At 44.8% G+C, this 11,706-nt stretch overlaps 1 pseudogene; it reads left to right on the top strand.

Annotated features, from left to right (window-relative positions):
- Positions 1–279: 279 nt before the first annotated feature.
- Positions 280–1,327, top strand: LOC119821706 (annotated as a pseudogene).
- The last annotated feature ends 10,379 nt before the right edge of the window (positions 1,328–11,706 follow it).

Genomic DNA, 11,706 nt, shown 5'->3' with positions numbered 1-11,706 from the left:
AGTCAGCTTAGCTCCAAGCCTGTCTGTTTGCTGGTCTTTGAGCTCCTGCCACCACAGTTTATGTCTCTTCGGAGTCTCTCTCCAGTCCTTAGAGCTGTGGGTCAGCCTGTGAGAGCCCTGTGGGCTGCTGTCTCGGTCAGAACTTGTTTTCAGTTGCCAGAACAAAGGCCTCATCAAGTTACTCCAGGTAAAAAGATTATGGCTCTTTTAAAAATACATTTATTGTATTTTTATACTATAACATAATTACATCTTTTCCCCTCCCATTTTCTCCCTTCAAACCCTCCCAATAACTTTACCTGTGGTCACTACACCATTTGACAAGGAAATCTTTGACCTTGTCTTGGACTGAACTTGCAAGCTGGCTGACCAGTGCACAGGTCTTCAGGGCTGCTTAGTTTTCCAGAGCTCTGGTGGGGGACCTGGCTCTGGGTCCACCTCCCTGCTGAGGGAGTGGCTCTCGGCTGAAAGAAGTCCAAGCTGGAGGTCTCCATTTGCCCAGCCCCTAGGTTTCCACTGCTATTGCTGAGCTCTACAATTCCATCCTTACCACCCATACCTCCCTGGGGCACTATGATTGTACCTTCATGGCAGACAAGGAGACCATCTATGACATCTGTCACAGAAACCTTGACGCTGAACACCTAACTTACACTAACCTTAACTGCCTTATTAGCTAGACTGTGTCTTCCATTACTGATTCCTTCAGATTAGATGAAGCCCTGAATCTGACAGAATTCTAGACCACCTGGTGCCCTATCCTCACATCCACCTCCCTCGGGCCACAGATGCCCGTCATTTCTGCTGAAAATGCCTGCCACAAGCAGCTTTCTGTAGCAGCGATCACCAATGCCTGCTTTGAGTCAGTCAACCAAATGGTGAAATGTGGCTCTTGCCATGATAAATGTATGGCTTCTTGTCTGTTGCACCATGGTGATGTGGTTCCCAGAGATGTCAATGCCGCCATTGCCACCATCAAGACCAAGCGCAGCATCCAGTCTGTAGCTTGTTGTCCCACTGGTTTCAAGGTTGGCACTGACTACCAGACTCCCACTGTGGTACCTGGTGAAGACCTGGTGAAGGTCCAGAGAGCTGTGTGCATGCCAAGCAGCACCACGGCCACTGCTATGCCTGAGCTTGCCTAGATCACAAGTTTGACCTGAGGTATGCCAAGCGTGCCTTTGAGCATTGGTTTGTGGGTGAGGGAGTGGAGTAGGGGGAGTTCTCTGAGGCCCATGAGGACATGGCTGCCCTAGAGAAGGATGATGAGGAAGTTGGTGCAGATTCAGCTGAAGGAGAGGGTAAGGAAGAAGGAGAGGAATACTAATCCATTTTTCAGTCCCTGGATCATGTCAAACTCCCAGAACTTCAGCTTCAGCATTAGCTAATAGACACTGATACTTCTAATTATATTCATTTTGTGATCATGTGTATCTTTTCCATGTGTTCCTGTAAGGTTTCTTCCATGACGTCTCAAAGTAAAAGATTTAAGACAAAGAAAACAGAAAGAAAAATCTAGAAAGATTCAGAGTGGATGCCTGCCCCAAAAGATTGCACTCGGGGACACAAGACCGCCCTCCCCATTCTCCAGGGAGCAGTGGTTGTGTGGACTAGCTTCAGTGGCAGCCTCCTCCAGACAAGCAAACTGCCCGAACACTTCCCAAATAACAAAGACAACAGTCATCTTACTGATTATGACTGCATAAAAAGCAGCAGATTTTGAACAATGAGTTAGATGGAACTAAAACATTCAGAATTTTAAACTGTCTAAAATATTACACTTAACTTCAGCCTAAGAAAACTTCTGTTGCAAATAAATAACACAATAAAACAATGTCAAAAAAGAAGAGGAGGAGGAGGAGAGACTTGGAAAACCACTCCCTTTTATTGCTGAATAATGAGATCTATACATTTGTTCTGTACAAAGTGTGGCATATGTTTAATATAGTCCCACTTCTATAAACCATGTAGCGAGACACAGACACTGGACATTTCTAGATGCTGGAATTTCGGGAAAGGAGTTCTATCCCTTTCAGATTATTTCCCATCGCTGAAATTTCCTACAATGTAATCAATTTCCTACAACGTGGTAATAGAGTGTTGTTTACCTTAAGTGTCATCCAGAGCCTGTGACATCTTTATCTCACAGCATGGCCTAGGTTCACAAGCTGGGTACCACTATCCTTGTACGTGGAGAAGCAGGCCACTCACACATGAGCAGGGGGGAACTGGAACTCACAATTGCTATGCTACTGCTGTACTGCACACGTAGCTGGTGGAGGAGGAATCCCATCATTTATAAAACACACCAACACTACCTAGCCAAGTGACAAGCTAAATGGAGACAATATACTTGTATTTACCTTGTAATATTTACATTAGTTATTCTTTAAATACCTTTGATGTTGCTGCATTTTCACAACTATAGCATCTATTTGAAAACAAAAAGCAATTAATCAAATTAAAGAAATGCCATTAAATTCTAAGGGTAAATCTTTGCTAAGAAAGATTCACTACTGATCTGAAACATAATCACAGTGACCAATGTTAAAACCAACTCCGTTTAAGGTAGCGAACACATTCACACATCTTGCTTACAGTAAGGACTCAGGAGCTGCAATAGACAACCTCTCTTTAACCCAAACCTGACTGAGAAGAAGGAAACAGCCACAGGGACAGAAAAGCTCCCTTTAGGAGGAATAAGATTAAAACTCAAAGAACTGGTACTCCAGAGATCACGTGGAGGTCGTGACCTCTGCGTAAAGGCTTCCATTCACTGGTACAGAAGCTTGCCGCTATATCCTAGAACTCAGCACAGTGCCAAGTACATGGTCAGAACGAAAACTAAAAATAAATTTGCTGAATGAACAGCAGCACCATATACAAATTACTAAGATACAATTACACAACTGAACTTAAGATTTTTTTTAAATAGGAAGATCTAGATGATTCAGAAACTAATGTTTTTGTTGGTGGTGGTGGTGGTTTTTTTTTTTTTTTTTTTTAAATGGGGCCAGCTGCCTCAAGAGTAACAGAACTATGTCATCTGCTGAGGTGAGGTCTTTACTTTTTTACCTTTTTTTTAAATGCAGTGTGCTGGATAATATCTCTGAAATTTTTTTCAAATGACTACAGGACCTGGAAAAGCTGCTATTGATGCACAACATACTGCTATTACTGATCTCTTTATGTAAATATCTATCTACCTGGATATATTGTATGAAGTTTTGAAAACATTAGCTGTGCTATCGGCGTTGGAAAAGTATCCTGGTTTACTGTGTTGAGTTGGCATTGTCCATAAATTAACAGCCATACTGATCTAGAAACATTCATTTTTCCCATTTTTAAAGGGTTGGTGCACTGTACTAAAGATGCCAGGTCTTGTCTACATGGGTTTACATTACAAGATTACAGAAACTAATATTCTTTAAATAATGAAAAATTGTAGTGTAAAACTATACTCAACAACCAAGAATCCACGATGCTTCATTAACTGTTCAAAATCGCTTGTAAACTAACCTACAGACTTTAAGGCCCACAAAAGAAATCCTGTGTCCCTGGCAGCAGATTCTCAGGGCAAAGGATGGGGTTTGGATAATTTCTACCTTTTTCTCTGCATTTTTCAATACTGTTTGGATTTACAAACAACGAACAGTGCCCACACACTTGCTATTCAGCTGGCAGTGGTCCTGTTCTAGAAGTGTCTGTCCAGCCATTCGAGCTTTGGAGGGAACAGTATCAAGGTTCAGCTGACAACGAGGACAAACTTCAGACATCTTCCTGGTTTCTCAAATACCGTGTATCTGAAGCACTCCTTTTTTTGAGTTACTCCTATATAATATACACGCCTCTAACATGCATGTTACAACAGCCAGCCCAGATGCACCCCGTTACCACACTATTAAACCAGCCTTGACACCCTGTACCGAGCCGCTCTGAGTGTGGCCTTCTTCATTTCCTGGCTGACCATCACAGCCCAAGGATGACCTCCTGGGTTCTGTATCTAAATGTATTCACCATTGATAGTCTCCATCTGTCAGCTCCACACACAAAGACCTCAACTCATTGGACAAAGAAACAGTGCTTTTCTCGAAGGCTGGGTGAGCTTGAGAGTAGACGGCCTGTACTAATTAATAACCCGTGCTTTCTTATCATTCTTCTCCTTCAGTCCAAGAGAAAATGCGAGCATTGCCTGATAAACAAAAGCTAAGTGTCTCCTTTCAGAGTCCATCAAGAGCAATGTGTGTCCTTCGCTGGGGTGCTAGCCTGGTTCCTACAGTGCTGGGCTGCAATTCTGGCCAGCTTCAGGCTGGCCTCCGAAACCTTGCGCCCATGCACGTGTGCCCTGAAGAATCAGCCAACTGTGAGAAGGGCAGAGAGAACACAGAGGGCCTGATGACTGGCAAGTGGCCCACTCTGGGTGCTATTTATCTGAATTACTGAAGTGTGATGAAATTTACTCATGCCTGGCTGAAGCACGGAGTTCACCATGCTGAGAATAAGCTTTGTGCTCTCAATCCTGCTCAGAGATGGCAAGGTGGAGGCTAAGAGAAACAGAGAACTATTATGGCTATACACGGTCTTTCTAGCTCCTAGGTGCGGCGTCAAACCAGCAAGAATGGGGGTTCCTGGGGACAGCTATAGCTGGTGCCCAAGATGCAAACCATTCCATACGCTTAAGCATGGGGTTAATCTGATTCAACTGACTATGGGTTTAATGACTTGATATAAATACTTTTTCTTTTTTTCTTTCTTTTTTGAGATAGGGTATTACTTTGTAGCCTAGGATCTCCTGAACTAAGGGGCACAGGCTGCTCTGCTTTTTCTTTCTTTCTGAAAGGTATGTTGACATATGGTAATAACCCCAAGGTATGAGTGCAAGGTTACCTTTCCACTGGAAGTGACAGATCTTTGTAACCGTGTTTGATTGATGTCAGTACCATTCATTTACAAGATGCTGGTGGACCTCTAACCCACACTGTCTGATTCCCAGCCTGCCGACACGGAGTCCTGGCTGTAGGCTGCCTCGGGGGTCTGGCTCTGTCTCAGGCATGGGACCTGACCCCAAGCCCTGCTGCTGCGCCACCGCTGACTAGCTTCCTCTGATGCTGCTGGCATGTGCCTGCTCTACAAGAACTGTCTACTTGTGAGCTGCAGCTATTTCCTAAGGGATAAAACAGCAAATAAACAGCACAGACCATGACCTCAAGCTGTCAGGCTGCTGGGGTTTTGTTTTGTTTTTACAAACTGTGGCATTTCTGCAGTTCTGATTTACAAGTATCACTTGACCCTTACTTTCTTCTTTTCCCATTCCTTTAACTGCCTAACTCAGTTCTGCAGACATCTCCATAGTAGCCCACCACACCTCACTCAAACCCCAGCTCTAGAGTTCACTCAGTCCCACGAACCTCCCCATAGTAGCCCACCGCACCCCATTCGGACCCAGCTCTAAGGTTCACTCAGTCCACGGACCTCCCCATTGGAGCCCACGACACCATGCTCGGACCCGGCTCTCAGTTCATCGAGCTTCAAAAATGTATTCTTAACAAAGTTCACCAGCAACCAACCTCTGACCTTTAAGACTAAATGACTTCCCTCACCAGCTTGACTATGACCCTCTCTCACAGAGGCCCCGAAACCGAGAGCAAGTCAAGTGTTCCTTCTTCTCTCTTGCCGCTTGAGTCCCCTCCACCCAGCCTTGCCTCAGCAATCCTGAAGAGAAGTAAAATGAAACTTCCCAAGGAGCCGGTAAAATCCAGCACCCTCCCACAAACACAGGGTGTCTGCATGGACACAGCCACCTCCCTTCTTTTTTCATTGTTCATGTCATTTGAACTCTTATTCCAACGTACAATCTGGACTCAGAGTCTCCAACTAGATCACCAACTGTTGTCTGGTAACAGCGCCCGATCCTAAAAATTCCTTCCTCTCCACCTACCTCTAAAGCACAGCTCTCGACCCACCTTCTCCAGGACCTTCACGATAGTAAACAGAGCTTCACCGTGTGGTAAGCCTGAAGCAGATTTCAGTTACACACATACACGCGCATGTGTGTGTTCATGAGTGTACACACACACACACCCCTTTATCATAGCAAACAGAGCTTTACTGTGTTGTAAGCCTAAGGCAGATTTCAGTTACACACATGCACACGTGCGTGCACACACACACACACACCTTCACCATAGCAAATAGCGCTTCACCATGCAGTAAACCTAAGGCAGATTTCAGTTACACATATCCACGTGCGTGCGCGCGCGCGCACACACACACACCAGAGGCCTTTGTAGATCCAGTTTCCTCTTTCTTCATTGTCAAATTTGTGCTGACTTATTTTTCAAGTTTGTACAAGTAGGGGGTTGCATGAGCAATGATTCCATTGCACTCCTGGTAACAGCCCCACCTCCCTACTTTCTTAAATACCCAAACAAAATTTTAAAATAGTCCCACATGCTTACCCTTGGTGTCTCTTCCAGAGGGCCTGGCGACGAGAGCTTTTGAGACTACTTAAAAGCCTCATTTCAACGCAGGAGTAAGAAATGCATCCACGTCTAACAAAAACAGCTTAAGGATCAACTAAACACCCAAGTTACTTTCTTCAGCTCATAAACCCAAGAACACTGCATGACCATGACAGGCTGGGAAGGCATCCCCAGCTACCAGAGGATAGATGCTTTCTTTGGTTTCTTCTTTTATCAGAGCTATTAACAGCAGCAGGACACTAAATGAAAACCTCAGCAATAGACTCCCATTGTTTCTGACAAGGCTCACTTCATGAACCTCAGCTATTTCCTACTGAAGGGACCCTGTTTTACCAAAGCCCTGTTTATACAACCAACCACTGTGCACTTATACTCCCTTTAAAGATAGATAATACTTTTATGAAAAATGAATTGCATACAAAAGACTAGCTGTTTTGGCAAGATGCCAAAACATAAACTCATTTAAAATATGCAAAACTAAACCACCAGATACCAATATTCCTTACAACCAAAAGAGGCGGCATGCAAACTTCTCTTTTGAATAGCAGAGTGGTTACGATCCTTTATTGGCTCCTCATTAAGATGAGGAAGACCAAATTAATTCAAAATGATTAGGAAATGGCCTGAGAAGCAGATTGCCTGCAACTTACAATAAATATACTAATACTGAAATTTAGATTGTTATATAAATTTTATATGCATAGCTAAATGGTTTAACTGAAGAGACACCACCACCGCATTCCCTCACTGACTTGCTGAGTATACACCGGCAGGTACTTTGACAGAGGGAGACAGGCAATGACACTATTTCAGACAGATCACCATCCCGTGGAAAACAGACACATGATCATAAAAGAAGCAACGTGGTAAGTACTATAATTATTAAAATGCCATGCTGAGAAATAGCAACACTCGAGTAGCTGATAGAGCACAAAGTACACAAGGTAGGGATTGATTTATGCCAGGAGGGTCATCGCTAATTTAGAACAGTTCCCGCAACATGATGCTGCTTATGTTAACCTACAAACTCTATCACAGAAACTCTATCTGGAAAAGAAAACACATCCAGGGGTTAATCATGGTGGACTCTGAAAAAGGGGGTGGGAAGGTGGTTTTAAGTTTATTTTATGGACATGAGTATTTTGTCTGTATGTGTGTCTGTGCACTGTGAGCTTGCCCAGTCCTTGTGGAGTTCAGCAGAGGGTGATGAGTTCTTTGGAACTGAGTTACAGGCAGTGTTGAGCTGCCCTGTGGGTACTGGGAACTGCATCCAGGTCCTGTGCAGGGGGGCAAAAGGTACTCAACTGCTAAGTCATCTCTTCAGCCACAAAAGGTGGGGCTTTTTAAAACCTCACCTACGGCTATATTATCTGATTTTAAAAATTACTTTTTGGTGTAATACTTGTACAAGGACAAAAATAAATAGTCACTGAGGCAGACGGTGTAGGAGGCGGCAAAGCAGATGGAAGGGGTTGCAAAGGAGGAGTCACGGGGGCCGAAGAGGCCAGCGCTGAGCACGGGAGCAGACCAACCACACCGCAGCCCATCTCCCTGACTGTGAGAGCCGATCTGGAACGTGGCTGTACCAGTGTGACAGGGTGAGAAAACAGGATGTGGGGAATGAGCTGCAGAAGGTCACGGGCCACAGGACAGGTGACATGCTGGAGCAAGGCGAGTTGGGAACAAGTGAAACTAGCCACTGTTTCTGTCTTTGTCGTGTCCATTACAAAACTCTACTCATAATGTGTTTGTGAAAATCAAACAAGACCTGTGGCCAGAGGGCATCGCTGTAGGTACTAAATGGAAACACTATGGCAGGCAACCAAGAGGCTGGCTCTAAGATAGCAAACTGCCCTATTTTGAAAGAGACTATAAATATATTTCATTTGTTTGTTTATGGTTTTTCAAGACAGGGTTTCTTTGTGTAACAGTTCTGGTTGTCCTGGAACTCACTCTGCAGCCCAGGCCGGCCTCAAACTTGTGATCCTCCTGCCTCCACCTCCTTCAGCAAATCCTACCGGCATGCACCACCACAAGCTATTTTTTTTTAAATATGAGATATCTTGATTTTTAAATGATGGCTCAATTTAAAAAACAATCAGTCAAACAAAAATGACAAATGGGGCAGTGGTGGCGCACACCTTTAATCCTAGCAGATTTAATCTAGCAGAGACTGGTGGCTCTCTTCCGAGTTCAAGGCCAGCCTGGTCTACAGAGTGAATTCCAGGACAGCCTGGGCTACACAGAGAAGCTCTGTCTCTAAAAGCAAGCAAAAAAACTCAAACAACAACAACAAAACAAATTCAAAAACAAGAAGAAAATAATAGCCAAATGAACCTGTCTGTGCGCTTCCTCAGTAGTGAGACTTCCTAAAGGCTTGGGGCTGAGGAGAAAATGACAGATTAAAATATATGTTATTCCTCTCTCTTACTTTTTTTTAGGAAAGAAAACTTTGTACATAGCTCTTCCATACTTTTAGACAAAAGCAATACTTGAACTAAAAAGTCTTCCTTTCAGGATTCAGGGCTCAGAGTTCTGACCTCTTACATCATGCTAACATAGCTGACAGCTGAGGTCTGGAGAAAGTGCTAAAATATGTGTATGGGTGGGACTCACAATTAACCGGCAATTTTTTAAAACAGGAAAACATAAGGAAGGGCAGAAAAATCCCACAAAAAATATCTGAACCCTCAAGCTGACTTTCAGTTTATCAAATTTCCTCAGGAAACAACTTCCCATTTGTAGCTGACTAATATGACAACACGCCCAACAATTTCATTAGAATGCTATTTATAAGCAGCTCAGTGTATCACTGTGCCACAGGACCTGAGAGCAAGCACATGACGTCATTGCAGGTCACTGGGAAGTACACAGCACTGCTAACTGGAAAAGGGCTTTAGCGGGATTGCATCTGTACAAAATGAGACTCCTGTGTGTGTGGTCTTTAAAATCTTCACTGCGGATCCGGGAAAACGGAAAGGCATCTGTCTGGAGGTGTGTGTTTAGCAACGGCTCCTAAGCGAGCATCACTGGGTGAGCTGTCGCCACGGGTCTTCACTAGATTTCCCTTCGGTCTTCGTGGTGCGTCAGGGGGTAAATTTGACGATAATAAATGAGTGACCCTACTTGCAAATGACCTTTGTGCCTAGGCAGCAAACATACTCTCAGGCACGTGGAAGAGCACCTATCAGTATGCCAGGCTGAACTGTCTACTGGAGTCCACAAGAGAGCCTTGAAGAGAGAAGAGAGGCTGACTATCTAGTGAACGCTGGGGACATGGCAGCTCGATGCCCTACCCTTGCCTGTGCGCCACGCATGCGCTATGCATTCCTGCCTCACCCTGTCCTAAACTCGCACCCAGTCCTGCTCTGGCTTATCCCCCGCCTCAGCTGCTTCATCTTACTTGCTTTCCTCAGCACTCCGGGTTTCCCTAGGTATCTGTTTTGGTTTGCATTTAGCCATTTCCTTCTCCAGACGCTTCCCTTCTTCCATCTGGTCTTCTTTTCCCACTGCATTCCCTGCCCAGTCAATGGCAGTTCTCGGTCAAGGTGTTGCTACCAAATGTGTTCCAGTGCAGCTTCACTTGAGAATTCTTCCCCATCATGACCTCCAGTTCACACGGTTACCAGCGTGTTTGTGGGAAACCATCTTTAGCCTCCCGTACTTGTGATGAAGAATCGCCTGTATCTTCTCCGTGCACTGCAAACATTGCCTAGCTGTCCAGACCTACCACACACTTGTTGGGGTTAGAAGGACGGAAGGAGCCCATCACCTCTGATATATTGGGACAGGGCTCCAGAGTTTGCTAGGATTTCTTTGAAGTGAGTTTTCAAACAAGACAAAAATTCTACTTCCTAAGGCTTTGCCTATAGGGTTTTGTGGTTGTTTTCAATTTATGTGCTAGGCTTCCAAGATGGGTGGTAAAATATATTCAGCTGCTTCAAGGCTAGGAGCACACAGGAAATTGATCTGGCAATTGATATATTATGGCGTATCGAAGGTTTGTGTCTTTTAGCGGTCACATCATATAGAAGAAAGATGAATGATTTTGTAATTAGAGATCTGGGCTCCAACGCCGGCATTTCTCTGCCACACAGCATTGGCCAGGTACTTCGTGCCAATAACTGGAGCTATCAACAGCCGCCACACTGCGTTTCCGTGAGGACTGCATCCTAGAGGTGACACAGGAGGAAGCCCAAGAATGCAGCCCTCAGCACTGGAAGGAAATGTGTGCAGCACAGCGCGAGCTCAGGACCTTTCCCCTGCCCACCCTTTGGGAAGATCCTTCCTAATCTTCGCTGTTTTGTGACGTAGATGCAGGAAAGTGAGCAATGGATAGGAAAGTTTGGGGGACACACACGTAAGAGATGGAATGTGTGGGTAAAGCTGGAGGAACCAAGAGAGACTTGACCTGCTGTAGATTCTGTATCCTACTACGTCACTGAGAAATCCAGTCAACAATTGGTTGTTTTGAAATCATGGTCCCTAGACGATACAGCACTTTTATACTTATTATAAAGGAAGGGCTGAAGTGAGTATTCTGTCCATTTTTTAAAATTAATCAGATATTGTGGGGGTGGAAGTGATCCACAGGCAAAAAGAAAGGGGGTGAAACCCTGCCTCCCAGTCTGGTGGGAGGCCTGGGGAGGTGCTGGAGGCTGGAGGCCAGGCCCAGTTCCCACCCTGACTCACTGGCTCTGGTGAGTCATGAGCATCTCTGTTTCAGTTTCTTCCTTGATCACAGGACAGGAGGACCGCATCATCATAGCACCCATGTTGGCCTTTAAAAACTGGCTTGGAAAAATGCCAAGAGCCAAGTCCTCCTTGCTTCAGCTTCTTCTACCACAGCTTAGGCAGTAATATCATGCATATGTGTGCATGGATTTATACATCTAGATGTGTCGGCACATGCGAGAACACACACATACACACATAAACACACTTTGGAGGTAATCCTGCACACAGCTTTCTAAGAATCATCTGATTTGACATGATACCATCTATGACCAAACAACCCTGAATCTAAAGTAGATTTTTTTCCTGAAAACCCCAAAGGAAAGGCTAATAGCCTCCCCATGCGCCTATGTGTACCACATGCCTTCATGCACCATACACCTGTGTGCCCCATACACCTGCATGCCCCATACACCTGTGTGCCCCATACACCTGCGTGCCCCATACACCTGCATGCATTCTGCATTCTCCATTTTCCTTCCTGGGATAC

The sequence above is a fragment of the Arvicola amphibius genome, chromosome 8 (genome assembly GCF_903992535.2).
Source record: "Arvicola amphibius chromosome 8, mArvAmp1.2, whole genome shotgun sequence".
Lineage (NCBI taxonomy): Eukaryota > Metazoa > Chordata > Mammalia > Rodentia > Cricetidae > Arvicola > Arvicola amphibius.
The sequence above is the reverse complement of the archived record's forward strand: the minus strand, read 5'-3'. Positions and strand labels throughout refer to the sequence as shown.